The sequence below is a fragment of the Cupressus sempervirens genome, chromosome 6 (genome assembly GCF_028749045.1).
Source record: "Cupressus sempervirens isolate cs-2001-9-10 chromosome 6, ASM2874904v1, whole genome shotgun sequence".
Taxonomy (NCBI): domain Eukaryota; kingdom Viridiplantae; phylum Streptophyta; class Pinopsida; order Cupressales; family Cupressaceae; genus Cupressus; species Cupressus sempervirens.
Window position 1 is genome coordinate 519172106 of NC_143123.1, and position 14948 is coordinate 519187053.

The window sequence follows — 14948 nt, forward strand, 5'->3', positions numbered from 1 at the left end:
TCTTCACTAACCAAGTGAGCTCAGCATGCACTGAATACCAACTGATATGACATTTGTGTAACATCAAAGACAACAAAAAATTAATTAATTGTATCCAATAGTTACTAAGGAACATCATAAGTTTTTCAATGCTCACCCTCAGAAATGTGTTTGCATTGAGGTTGATCTCTCCAATGATCTCAAGGATTCTATGGAGATTCAAGTTGGTTTCTACACCTTCTCTCAAAAGGTGCTTTATTTAAACCAACCAAATACTTTTTATAGGTATCAATCAGTAGGACACAAGATTAGGGATTTCCCTTTGGCATTGCCTAGGGTTAAACCCCCACCTAAGGATGCTCCTATTAATTCAGTGGAAGGAAACCAAAAGGATACATGGACCACTATTGGGTGTAGGGGCAAGGTTTCCTTGACCCCCAAATAGTTTAATGTTGCATCATCTTCTACCCCTCCTATGTAGAATAGAGTGCAATCCTCAGCTATTGCAAGGTTGATGATGATTTACTGATGATGGTTTCATAGGAGTTAATTCTGGTTGTTTCACAAGTTTCAAACCCCATCATTTCATAAAGGATCAAGGAATTTGTGAGGACTACCACTCCTATAATGGTTCACATGCTACTTGTTGTATCCTTCATTGAGACATATAATTTGTGACATTCTCTCAGTCCTCTCCAATGCACTAAGAAACTAGAAGAGAAGTGGTATGTCATCACTCCTAGAGGGTTTCCCTCTAGTTTTAACCTAGTTTCTACCTTATTAAAAAATAGTTACTCCTTCCTTGAAGATGAAATAGATATGAAAGAATTTTCATGATTTTTTTATCATGTAATGTGTGAAGTCTTACAAACCTCTCTAGAAAGTAATATGTTCAAGGTACCCATCATTGACTTGGTAATCTAGATTGTATGTAAGAGGTTAAAATCTCTAATTTCATTCTTTCTTTTTTTGGTCATGTCATTTGGCCAAATGACATTATTTTTTCTTCTCAACATGAAACTAGTAGATACGATGTAGTTACTCTCTTGTCACCTCATCTCCATTCTATTATTATTTCACATGGTTTTGACCCCATGCACAAAAATATTTGGATTTTACTTTCTATCAATAATCATTCCTTTGGTATAGTTAATTTTTATGCTTCCAATGATGTTGTGGAAAGATCTCAACTTTGGTATTGGATGGCTGAAAATTTTCCTCTAGCTACTTGGGTTATGTGCAATTATTTTAATATGGTTGAGTTAGCTTTTGACAGGGAAGGTATTTTTCCTTTTGGTTAGATAGTTGGGGAAAGGGAAGTGTGGTACTATATGCACGATAAATTGGGCCTTTTTTTATCCCAATGCTAAATGTTGCTAGAAAAGTGGGGTCTGGCACACTTGGTCTAATTTTTGAGTTGGCTCATATATTAAAACATCTCAATTGTACCATGATTATTGCACAATCACTTTTCTACTTTTTTTGAAGATTGAGAGTTATCTATCATTCCTCTACTAGATGTGATGTTATCAAATCACTATCCTATTTATTTTACAATTTCTTGGCATACTATTGTCCAACAATCTAGTAGGACACAATTTTTCCTCAACATGTTGGTGTTGATGCATACTTCCACTATTCCTCACATCCTACATGTTTGGAATTTGGAGTCATGACAACACTCTCAAATAGGTTGGATTCAATGGTGGAATGATGTTGTTACCATAAATGATAGGTTTTTTTGCATTTATGGGAGACAATTAGCTATTTTTAGAAAAAGGTCTTATGAAGCCAATACCAAGGCTTTGAGGAAGGCTTATCAAGCTCTTACCCTTAACCTATTTGATTTTGATTTGCAAGTCAAGCTTTCCAAGCTTCACTATGATAAATAGATTGTCAATAACTATGTTTTTGGGGGTTCCCAAATCAAAGCTCACCTCCATTGGTTGGAGATTGGCAATAAAGCTTCTAAAGAATTCTTCTAGGCTCTTAGAGCCCATCATACTAATTTTGGAATTAAAAAAATTAAACAAGGGAATACTATTATTTGCAATCTCCTAACATCTTGCAAGATTTTGTGCATCATTATGAATTTTTTTATTCTTTACAAGGAAATTTGGTTGCTCAAGAGGAAGCTCTCAGTAAGTTTATTTCTATTACTCCAAACTACCTAGTGGTTAAGAAATGGGCTTTCTGTGAGCAACTTCTCACCATCGGGGACCTCAAGGAGGTTGTTTTTTCTATGGAAGATGACAAGTCCCTTGGGTGTGACAAGTTATCTTATGAATTTTACAAGCATCTCTAGAAGTATATTGGTCAAGACCTATACAAAGTCTATCTTGAAGCATATCACACTAAAAGTCTAGGAGCCATTAGTAACAAAGGAAACATTAAATTCATACCTAAAGTTGGCGACCCTAAGGATATTTTCAATTGGCATCCCATCACCTTGCTTAATGTGTCATACAAGATCATTGCTAAGGCCTTATCTCTCAAGATTCAACATCTTCTTCCCTTAATTGTGTGACCAGAGTAAACTAGTTTTATCAAGTCCAAGTATATTCTTGACAACATCAATTTTGTTTGGGAAGGCATGAAGTGGGCTCACAAGTCTAATTAGTAGACTCTATTTTTGAAAATTTATTTTGCCATAGCTTATGATCGAATTGAATGGCCATTCATTCTGGCTATACTCCAAGCTTTATGTTTTTGCCCTAACTTTCTTCAGTCTATGTAAATACTTTTTGGAGATGTTAATTCTTGTATTACCATTAATAGTTTTGTTACTTGCATATACAATCATCATTTTCCAAAGGTTTCTCCTTCAAATGTTTTCCCATTTGATTATTGAAGTCCTTTACTTGTAGCCCATGAATTCACCACCTCTCAAAGTGAATGGTTGAAGTAACTAGTGCCCATAGTCATGGTCCCTTCCCTTGAACCACTTCAAACCACTTTGAACCTCGGTTTGAAATAGTTCAAAGTAGTTCAACAAAAGGTTTTATACTAATGATCTTTTTGACAGGTGATGTACATCATCCTAATGGAACTTTCTTTTAAATCACTTTGAACCACTTTGAACCTTGGTTCAAAGTAGTTCAAAGTTGTTCAATAGTGGAGGTATTTGGCCATTTTAAATCTTGAAGTACAACACACTATCATCTCGCGAGACAATAAATGATCTTGTCAGAAAATAATGAATAAAACAACATTTCTATTTACAAGTAAGGAAGTCATCATTATTGAGAAAGTTGAAAATCTTCAGCTGGAAAAGTGATTGGATGTCACATTAAGCTAATCATTATCAATATATCCAAAAAAGAAATCATTAAATAGAAATTCATGCAACAAGGCTTTCAAATGTGTGAAGGTTAACAAGAGGTGATGTGTCATTAATGCCTAATAATCATCCTATACTTCTACACTTAAGCACTTTCTTTTAAGAAACTCTCGTTCAGTTTCCTTTTTAATTATCATGCAAAGAATTATAAGTGTGGACAAGGAGCTATAGAGGGAGATAGAGAAAATTGTTGATTTCTCAGCATAATACAGTTGAGAATTTAGCAATCCTTGTCATGTTCTACAAATCTCTATATTTTCCAAGCTTTATATGTTTGAAGCCTTGTTGTTTGGTTGAGAATGAGGTTAGTATTGCATTTCTTGGGTAATGTCTTAAGCCTAGAATGTATAAAACTAGTCATCTGTGATATGAATTTGCATGGGTGAAGTTAGAGAATTTACTGTCAAATTTTCTTGAATATGTTAATGAAGTGAATGGATGTATGGAAGTCTTAACTAGTGGGCTGGTTGAGGCTGCTATTTTCCCCTCAGCTTTTGTGAGTCCTGAACTTCTACAAATTTGTATTGATCACTATGATGTTAAAAGGAAGAGTATTGTAAGTAAAAATGGTAACATGATACTCACAATCTCAAGAGACACTATTGCCTCTATATTGTGTTTGCCAAAAAATTCCTTCATTGTATTCACTCCTATTCAAGCCCAAGCTGAGTACCAAGAAACCCCAAATAATTTTTGTAATACCATGGCTAGGAAATGGACCGAAACCATGTATGGTGGAGGTTCCAGGCTACCCAAGGTCATCACTAAAGATCACCTAAAGCCCCATATTCATGATCTAGTGGGTTATTTCATAGGGTAAAAGGTTCAGGTAATGTACTTCTTTTTGAAGAATGGGTGTATAGGTACATAAAAATCATTTTGAAGGGTGAACAATGGATGGATTGGGTAGAGATTATTTGAAATTCAATGACGTCTCAACTTATACATGCTAAGGAATTTTGAGAGGATTTTTATATGGCTTCGTATTTAACTTCTTGCATTGCCTATACCTGTGATCTTACCCCTCTTCCCCATGGAATATGGAGTTTAGAAATGACAATTTTTTAGTATTGCCCCCTGCTATAGAAAGATAGGGTCTTAGAAGATTTCAAGAAGGTTCATGTCTTGCTAATGGAAAAGGTTTATATATCTTTGAAGGAAGTGCCCATGCCTAGAATATCCTCTGAAGCTCAAATGTTAATTCAACAATATGGAAGCTACTTTATATAGTTCGCTAGGTTCACATATTTGAGAATTGGCAAGTATGAGGATGAACCTACAAAGTTACCCCGGTATGCCTTAGATTGTTTTTTTTTGGCCAAAATATGCAGACAACTCTTCTATGTTGTAAAGGATAATCTATCCTAACAAGATTGGAAATAGCCTTCCCTATTAAGTTGGGCTGATTGGTTTGTAATAACATGGATATCGCTTCCATCATTGAAAGTAATTTACTTGGGTTCAACTTTGGCTTCTATAATAGTAGGAGAAACTTTGATAGTAAAGGGCATGCAGCTCAAATCCTTGGCCTTGAAGTCAACCCATAAGCCACTCCATGGTTGGAATACCTTTGGTAGGATTGCAAGGATGAAGGAGAAGTTCTAAGGAAGGATCATTCAAGAGTAACCTTGCAAAAAATTAACTCCTTCAAGTTGAAGTTCAAAATAGAGGGAGTAGTTGATGATGGCTCAGATATAGTTGAACCTGGTTGGGATGAATCTAGTGAGCTGAAGTCCCTTGTAGTCAACTAGAATAAGGATGAAGAGGATGATATCAATCTAAGGGCTAGGCTCATACTGACATTCATAGATGACTGGTTACAAAGAAAGAACACAAAAATCATCAATGAACCTTTTGTAGAGGTGATTTCTTTCCCTAAATCACTTCCATCTGACATCCCACTTTCTCCTGTTGTAGGTAATATATTGGTCCAAAATAAAAAGAAGAAGTTGACTCCTCACTTGCAAATTATGGCTCCAAGAACAAGGTCTCAATCCAAGTCTAAAGCCCTGAAGCAGCATAAAGATTAGAAAGAGAGAATTTCTACTCAAGGGCAAGATTCAAGTGATGGCCTCAATTTCTCTGATGGTGTAGATGGTAATGTTCAATTCATTGAAGTTCCCAAGATAGATCAACCTAGATTCCTAACTCCTACCAGAGATTCCCAAAGAGAGATTGAAGGAAAGAGAGGATTTGCTTATATATCATTCATAGGCCAAAAGAGATACAATCATGCAAGATTGCAAATCTCTACAATACACCAATGGGAGGCAAATAGTTCTTGCACTTTAGATCAATGGCTAAAGGAGATAAGGTAGAATGTCATACAGTTCATAGGCAAAGGGAATTTACACATGAAATTGCAAAGCAATATTAGAGAAGTCAGAGAAGAGTTGACCAATAGAAAATCTACAAAAATTTCCTTTATAGCTCAGGCATAACTGGGATATTTTCTAACTGAAGTTACTCCACAACCACTACCATTAAGTCTTGATAATGATCTGGAGAAAATTTGATCTAGGTATAGATTTAGATACAATAAAGCTTGATATTTTTTGAAGTAGGGCTTTGATAGAAATGGTGACATTAAACCATTCTGACCAAGTAGATGGATAAATTGAGGTGGTGGAGCATTCTCCTTCATTTACCAAGCACAAAATTCACTTGAGAGTGGTTGGCATTGATCATAGGGATTAGATCACGTAGGAAACCTTGATTCTTCTTCATTTCTAGCTCATGAATCAACAAAAAATAGTAGTCAATAGAATACTACAACCAAAATGGGCCAAGTGGACCAATTATTTTATTTCATTTTGCCACTTGCAAGGTCTTCCCGAGTTTGACCACATCTTTATAACTGATTGCGCCACCTCCTCAAAACCCTAACCATGGTGGTCTCCAAATTGCCAACCTCTAACTATTAATGCCAACTATTGCATTATCTCCCCAAGCCCGCAAGGACATGTGTTGTTGAATCGCTATCTCGCTATACATTAAAAGTGAGCACCTTTCCATAGTGAGATAGTGACCATCATAGATTATCATTGATCATTTGGAAGACATTGATACATTACTTAAGAGAAATATGGTGGGTCCCTTAATGCTATGTGACTATCTATAACGCTCATGCAACTCACCATATCGAGATAGTGACGATCGTATATCTGAGATCAAATCAAGGGTAGAGAAATTGCACAAAGTACCTTGAAAAGTGATGGGTCCCATATTCACTATGTCGTGTAGACTAAACATCTTGCAACTTTTCATAGCAAGATAGCAAGGACTATTGATCTGAGATGATTTGATGATCGGGATCATTGACATGCTTTATGAATGGGCATGGGTTCAAGGCACTGATGATGCAAAAGAATATACACTGCTGGCAACCAACCAAAACCTTACTTTCATCCTAGTCACCTTTCCATATCGTTTGAGGTCCCACCATGTGTTTATTTACCGACTGGGTGCTATGTCGCTAACAACAAGAAGAACAAGTTTTTCGATAGCGAGATAGCAACCTCTAATGCCATCACTTTTCTCAGTGTATATGTGTATCCCACTAGATGCCATCGTGTGCCAAAACTTTATAACTGATATCCAACAGAGCATTGTCTAGGACCCATCTTCTAAAAAGTTGTCATAGGATTACCTTTTTTCAAGGCACTATGTCACTAATGATGAGAAACACAAATTTCTCGATAGTGACATAGAGACCTCTAGCAACTATGCTTAATTTAGGGCTAGAACTCATTCTTCAGTATTGCAACAAAATTCCAATGGTCGCTATCTCACTATGGAAAACAACCTCGCAACTTTTCATAGTGAGTACATGACATCCATAGATCTTAACAAGATCCAATGGTGGGGAAGGTTGTAGGCCAGAAAAAAGAAATATCATAAGGTTTAATCATTTTATTTTGTATTTCTTGGGCATCAAAATAATATTATAGATGGGAAGTGGCCATTGGGTGGGTCAAGTAGTTGAATTCAAATTTTGGCAAGGGGCAAAAATAGGTAACAATTCTGGTGACTCAAAGGGGACACAAGCCAGCTATGTGTGTGACCAGTGACCTTATGCATCCATTAGGCTATAGAGTCACAAAATATTTGGATCAATGCACTATGAAACCCTAACCCTACCTCTATGGGAAAAAAGCCTTGAAAACTTGCCCTCTATCTCTACAAATGAAATCAGAGACCAAAAAACCTTTTGCAACCTTCAAAACTTCAAAAAAAATTGGCTATCTCACAGAGAGAAACTTGTGCTCGTGCACTTCTTAGAAAGCAAGAAACCAACAAAAAGAAAACTAAGCTACCTTTGTACATGAAACCTCAAACCCTATTAGGAACATGGTTTGAGATAGATCCCATTGACTGGGATGGGCAAAACTTCACCATTAGGCCTACTTAATTGAAAAGTATTGGCTTGCTTGCAACTGACAATCAAATAGGGACCACTCCATAGTCCATCAAAATTTGAGTGTCTCCCTAGTTTTTCCCTATCTATATGCCATTTCAAAACTAAATCACCCTCTCTAAAGGTTCTGACCCTAGCCTTCTTGTCAAAGCTCCTTTTCACCTGCTACTGATGTGTTTCTAGGGTCTGCATGGCTTGACTTCTTTTCTCTTCTAGCTCCATCAGCTCTGTCATTCTTACTATCATGGCATCATCTTCAATTAGCTCCAATTGATGAGCTAGTTCTAGGGATGGGAATTGTAATGAAATTGAAAGCCTTGCTTCTCTACCATATACTAACAGAAATGGTGAATTTCTTATTGACCTCTTAGGTGTTATTATGTCAGCCCATAGTGCACTCCTCAACTTTTTATGCCAACACCTCTAGTTATCCTCTATAGTTCTTTTCATAATCCTAATCAAGTTTTTGTTGGACAATTTAGCCAAACCATTACCCTGAGTATAGTAGTTTGAGGATGTGCTCAAGTAGATATTATGGTCAATTGCCCATGCACAAATTTGAGCTCCTACAAAAGATTTTGCATTATCTAAAATAATGGTTAAAGGGGCACCAAACCTGGTCACAATTCCATCAAGGAACTCAACAACTGAAGATTCAGTGGCGTCCTTCAATGCAACTTCCTCTGTCCATCTAGTGAAGTAATATGTAGTAGCTAAAATCCATTTGTGACTAGAACTAGAAGAAGGATTGATAGGGCCTATGAAACCCAATCCCCATTGATCAAAAGGCTGATCCACCTAAATGGGATGGAGAGGAAGAGCTGCAAGATTTTTCTTACTAGAGAAGAAGGCACATTTTTCACATTTCCTCACATACCTATGACAATCATAGAATAGGGATGGATAGTAGTAACCAGCCCTCATGATCTTCATTGTAGTTGTTCTTGCTGAGAAGTGACCACCATCAAGACCATCATGAAGCTCTTTGATCATTCTTTCAGCTTGGTCTATGTCGATGCATCTTAATAAGGCTCCATTAAAATCTTTCCTAAAAAGGATACCATCAACTATGACATAAGGAATTGACTATAATCTATACTATCTCCTTTTAGTTTTATCTAATCCTTGAGGGTATCCATTGCCCAATAATAAATTCTTCATATCATCCATCCAATTCCTTAGGTCATCATTTTTTGTCTCTTGTTGCTCTGTTAGTATCATAGCAACTTCCTCATCTGATTCCTGAGATGATATCATCTATTTACACAACCCTTTCTCTCTTACCAGCTTGGTGATCTGGATGTCAACATCATATTCCATTACTTTAGTAATCCAACTAGCTCTCTTCTCACTAATATCTTTGCTCAAAAGGAAATCCTTCACACTAGCATGGGGTACTAACAAATGAGTTTTATTATGAGACAGGAGGTGTCTAAATTTCTTTAAAGCTTTGATGATTGCAAGGGCTTGCTTCTCTACATAGTAGTATTCATCTTCATACTCTTTAAGCCCTTCATTAAAGAAGGCTATGGGTTGCTCTTCATCTTTATCATTTGTTTGAGTCAAGACAGAAGAAATACTTGACTCACCACCTAGGGTATAAAGGATGAAATCCTTTTCAAAATTTGGATTAATGAGAGTAGGGGTTGAGGCTATGGCTACCTTAATCTATTCAAAACTTTCCTTCCCTTCCTTGGTCCATGCAAATACCATACTTTTCTTGAGCATAGCCGTAAGGGGTTTTACCATGGTAGCAAGATTAGGGATAAATCTTCTCACAAAATTTATTCTATCAAGGAAAATTTGCAACCCTTTCTTATATTTAGGAAGAGGGAGAGCAAGTATTGCTTTTGTTCTTTCTAGATCAATGGTTAAACCATCCTTAGATACAATGTGTCCTAATAATTTTCTTGGATTGGTAGCAAAGAAACACTTGCTTTGGTTAAGGGATATCCCATACTCTCTACACCTTGAGAACACCTATCTCAAATGATCAAAATGATCTTCTACACTCTTTGAATACACTATGATATCATCAAGGTAAACTAATACAAACTTTTCAATCATGTTTTTGAAGGTCATCTCCATTGCCTTCTAAAATGTAGCACCTACATTGGTTAGACCAAATGGAATCTTACAATAAGCATAGGTACCCCATTTGGTAGTGAATGCAGTCTTGTACCTATTTGACTCTTTGACCACTACTTGATTGTAGCCAAAAAATCCATCAAGAAATGAAAACTTCTTTGAACCACTAACCTTGGACAAAATCTTCTCCATGGAAGGGAGAGGATGGTTATCTTTAAGGGAAGCTTGGTTAAGGTCCCTAAAGTCCACACACAATCTAATTTCTCTATTCTTCTTCCTAACAGGGACAAGGTTTGCTACCCATGATGAGTGCTTTATGGGGGAAATTATATTGGTCTCAATAAATTTGGATAGCTCTTTTCTCATTAAGGGTTCAATCTTGGGATTCACTAGCCTCTATTTTTGTCTTACTGGTTTGACATTATCAATTAAATCTATGGTATGCTAAAACAATCTTCAGTCAAAACACTTTAAACCATCATACGTCCAGGCAAATATATCATTAAATTCTTGACATAGATGAATAAAATTTTCTTGTTCAATCTTAGAACATACCTTCCCCATGTTTAAAGATTTCCCATCATCAATTATGACTGGGGTGTGATCATCTTCATCAGCATCTAGGTTCATGACTTTGCCTCTTGCTTAGTCATCAAGATTGAAAACACTCTCTAAGGTAATGAGACCCTTAGGCAATTTTTTGGAATTGAGATTAATAATTTGATCATCATATTGATCCTACAATCTTGACTGGTTTCTATCTAAAAATCCTACTTCATTCTACAAGAAGCTTACAATTTGTTCATCAGATTCAAACACTTTCCAATGGATGTTGTTAGGGATGGTAAGCCTTACTACCATTTTGATTTGTTGTTTCTTCTTCTCCTCAAGATTCCTTGGCACATCATGAGATGCACCTATTTTTGCAAGCCTATCAACATGTCTATTTACTTTTCTAGTGATACTTTGAATATTAAATGCATTGAAACCCTCAAGAAAATCCCATACCCTATGTTTATAAGACTTGAGCAAACTATTCTTGGTGATATTCTAATTTCTCACTTGATAAACCACCAACTCACTATCTCCATATACACTTAAGGCTTGAATTCCTCTTTTTTGAGTAAGTAAGAGACTCTGAATCAAGGATTCATACTTGGCCACATTGTTAAGACAACTAAAATGGAGCCTAAAGGAGAAGTAGTACCTTACTTATGCAGGAGAAATCAACATCACACCAACCCCTAATCCATTCTTATTCCTTGATCCATCAAAGTACATACTCCATACCCCACTCACATCTTCTTTAGTCTCCACAAGATTGGGAACTAGAGCATCCTTCTCTAATATGTATTATGTACTGAGGCCCGTCTCAAGGGTTTTTGGCATAGGATCAAATTGATATGCATTAGCCCATTCATCTAAGAGAAAATTAGGTATCTGTTCTAGGGAAGTAGTAGGCTCATTCATTATGTCATTTTCATCCATTGCTAGGATAGTGTAATTCATGGTGATGAGATTATGGGTGTAGGGTTCAATATGATGGAGGGCTAGAGGCTCTACTTTGATTGAAGCTTTGGCCCCATATCTTGTTCTAAAAGACATATATGACCAATCAGAAGATATGTAACCACCTATTTGGGCAGTGAAGTCTCTTGACAGGCAGATGGAAAAATGTGGCTTGACTTCAACAATGGATATACCTTAAGTTACACTACAACCAAGGGATGCATGTAGGGCCATTTCCACATTCTTAAGGATTCCTATAGTCTTGACAATACTACCATCCAACTGTAATACAACCCTAACAATGGGCTCATATTTCATTCCCAAAGCATTAGTAACACACCTAGGCATCACTAAATAAATAGCCCTTGAATCAATCATGCAATTGTGGAGTAGTTTATCCCTTATAATTAAAGAGACATAAAATGGAGGGGTTCTAACATTTTTATTTGTTTCTTCCTCCCTTGATGGTTGTACTAGGCTTGTGGCACTTTTTGTGTTGAGTGGCTGATCCTTTGGTTCAATACTTTCCAATTGTTGCTGCAACAACCTCTTTTGCATGTGTATAGTAGCAACAATATCCCACATAGAAATATTCACATTTTTTTTCTTCATTTGTTCTACCACACTGAATAACATAGTAGGTGATTTGGTAGAAACCCTGGGAGCTACATTTGTAGGAGGTTTAGATGAAACAACCTAAGGATCACTTACATCTTTTCTGCCATTATTTTTCCTTTGCTATTGATAAGTATTTGATTGATCATTTACTACTTGCTCATGAGGTATTGCATTTGATTTTGAGGCCTGATTGGGAGGAGGAGGGGTAGCATCTCCAATAGCTCTTCTTTTGCTCCTAGAGTTGTAAGAAATGGAATCTTGGTTTACATTACAATTTTACTCCACTTGATGATTCATAAAGGAGCAATCACCTTGTCCTTGCATATACGAGGCATCTTTAAGTTGGTCCTCCTTGTATGATTATCTTGCTACAGGCTCTTGGATGGTCAAAGACAAATAAGATTCAACCTTTAAACACATGCAATAGGCATAGGAGTAGTTACAAGAAGGACAAAAATCTTGATCTTGGGCCATGTTGTTTTGAGGAACTATGGCCTTGATTTGGTTTACATTTGTGGGTTAAACATGGCTATTTTTCCTATTCTGATCAAAAGAATTGTTCCCACAATTATGATTTTGAGGCCTACCACTTTTCAGAGTTTGATGTTGCAATTGATGAGCCTTACTACCTTGAGCTTGTTGTCTCTCTAAATTCACCACCTTGTTGCTTAATTTTTGCATTACAGAGAAGCTATCCTCTAACTTCTTCTTCTCTTGGCCTTGCAATCTTTTATCTATGTTCAACATCATAGATTGCATCATTTCCTTGATTTCATCTATTCCATTTGAAGATGTGGAAGTTTGAGGGACTAGAGCAAGGGATTGTGATGTGGAAGTCGTGGGAAGAGGAGACATTGTTGGTTGGTGATTTGGAACATCAGGGAAAAAGGCATAGGAGGCCTTGGAGCTAGCTTACCTCCTTGTATTAGGATGTTTTCTAACTTTATTGCTATGTCATAAGCATTAGGTAAGGTATCTCCTCCCATAGTTTAGATTGTAGTGGTAATGTCACTGTTAAAAGCTCCGAGGTAATGCAAGAAGGCATTACCAAGGGTAGGCTTTACTAAAGTAAGTATTCTATCACATATCTTTTGAAATATATAGTTGAAATCAGTCATGCATTCATGGGGGGCTGTTTTTATAGTAGTCAACTATTCTAAAAGTGACAAATGGTCACTTTTTCCCTCAAAGTGTTTGCACAGTCCTACTCCTAATCCATCCCAATCTATTATAGAACCATGAGCCAAACCTTTATACCATTGTAGTGCTTTTCCTTTCAAGGATGAGGCTAGAAGCCTAACTGCAACATCATCCTCTATAATACCATGGATATTGTAGGCATTTGCAACTTCTTGAATATGTTCTAATGGAGAGATAGAAGTTTCACTAGTAAATTCAGGTATACTTTTAAGTGCAGCTATTGGTATGTCATGTGTTTGGGCCAATAAAAGAGGACTCCCACCATTAAAGGTGGTAAAAGTATGGGCTCTAGGTTGTGCCATATAGACAAGTGATCTATTGATATGTGTTGATGGCAATCTAGGCTAAGATCTAATAGCAGGAGGAGTAGAGATGGATCTTGTAGGTGTATTTTTTGCTATTGCACTCCTAACTGGTGATAAAGATACTCTAGTCTTCCTTCTTCTAGGATTTAAAAATGAAAGCTCTTGGTACTGAAATTTACCTCTAGAAGATGCCCTTGTTTCAACTTTGGGCATGAATTACTGCAACTTTGGTCTAGAACCAGATGTATTTGAAGTTCAAAGTCACCAAGTACTTGAAAAATGAGCCTCTTGAAGGCTTGAACACCAAAGCTAGTACTATCTCCTCAGTAGTAATCTTGAAATCTTCCTTTTGACACTAGTAGACTTGAAATTTTCTGAACATTGTCCCATCGAGCATGCAAAAACTATTGTCACAAAGGTTTACACCCTTGTCCAAAGTTTTTACCTAAGGACAACCTTGTGAAACATGGAAACAACTTCCAAGCTGTGGGACTTGAACTATGAGGTTGAGTCTCTGGAGAAGGTCAGCTTCCTTTACTATCAAGGTGCACCTAACTACTCTTGGAGAGGAAAAGGGAGAAGGAATGTGTGAAAGAAAATCTACCTACTCTAACCTAAGGGGGTGATGCACAAAAATAGAGTGCTCAACCAATCTCTACTCATACATGCACTATTGAACCATCATGACACCAAGAGATATACACATCCAAACTTTCTTTAATCTAACAAAAATCACATGCAAATCAAAAAACCTAAATGAATGACACAAGGAAAGCAAGGATTCACTTATATATCATTCATAGGCCAAAAGAGATGCAGTCATGCAAGATTGAAAATCTCTATAGTACACCAATGGGAGGCAAATAGTTTGTGCACTTTACATCAATAGTTGAAGATTATAAGGTAGAATGTCATACAATTTAGAGGCAAAGGTAATTTACACATGAAACTACATAGCAATATCAGAGAAGTCAAAGAAGAGTCAACCAGCAAAAAATCTACAAAAATTGCCTTTATAGCTTAGGCATATCTGGGATATTTTCTTACTGAAGTTACTCCACAACCACTACCGTTAAGTTTTTATAAGGATCTAGAGAAAATCTGATCTGGGTACAGATTCAAATATAATGAAGCTTGATATTTGTTGAAAATGGGCTCTAACAAAAATGGTGCCATTAAACTAGTCAGACCAAGTAGATGGATAAACTGAGGTGGTGGAGCATTCTCCTTCATTTACCAAGCACAACATTCACTCAGGAGTGGTTGGCATTGATCATAGGGATCAGATCAAGCACAAAAACCTGATTCTCTTACGTTTCAAGCTCATGAATTAGCAAAAAATAGTAGTCAACAGAATATTGCAACCAGAATGGGCCATGTGGACCAATTATTTTATTTCATTTTTCCACCCATAAGGTCTTCCCGATTTTGACCACATCTTTATAACTGAATATGCCACCTCCTTAGAACCTTGACCATGGCAGTATCCCAA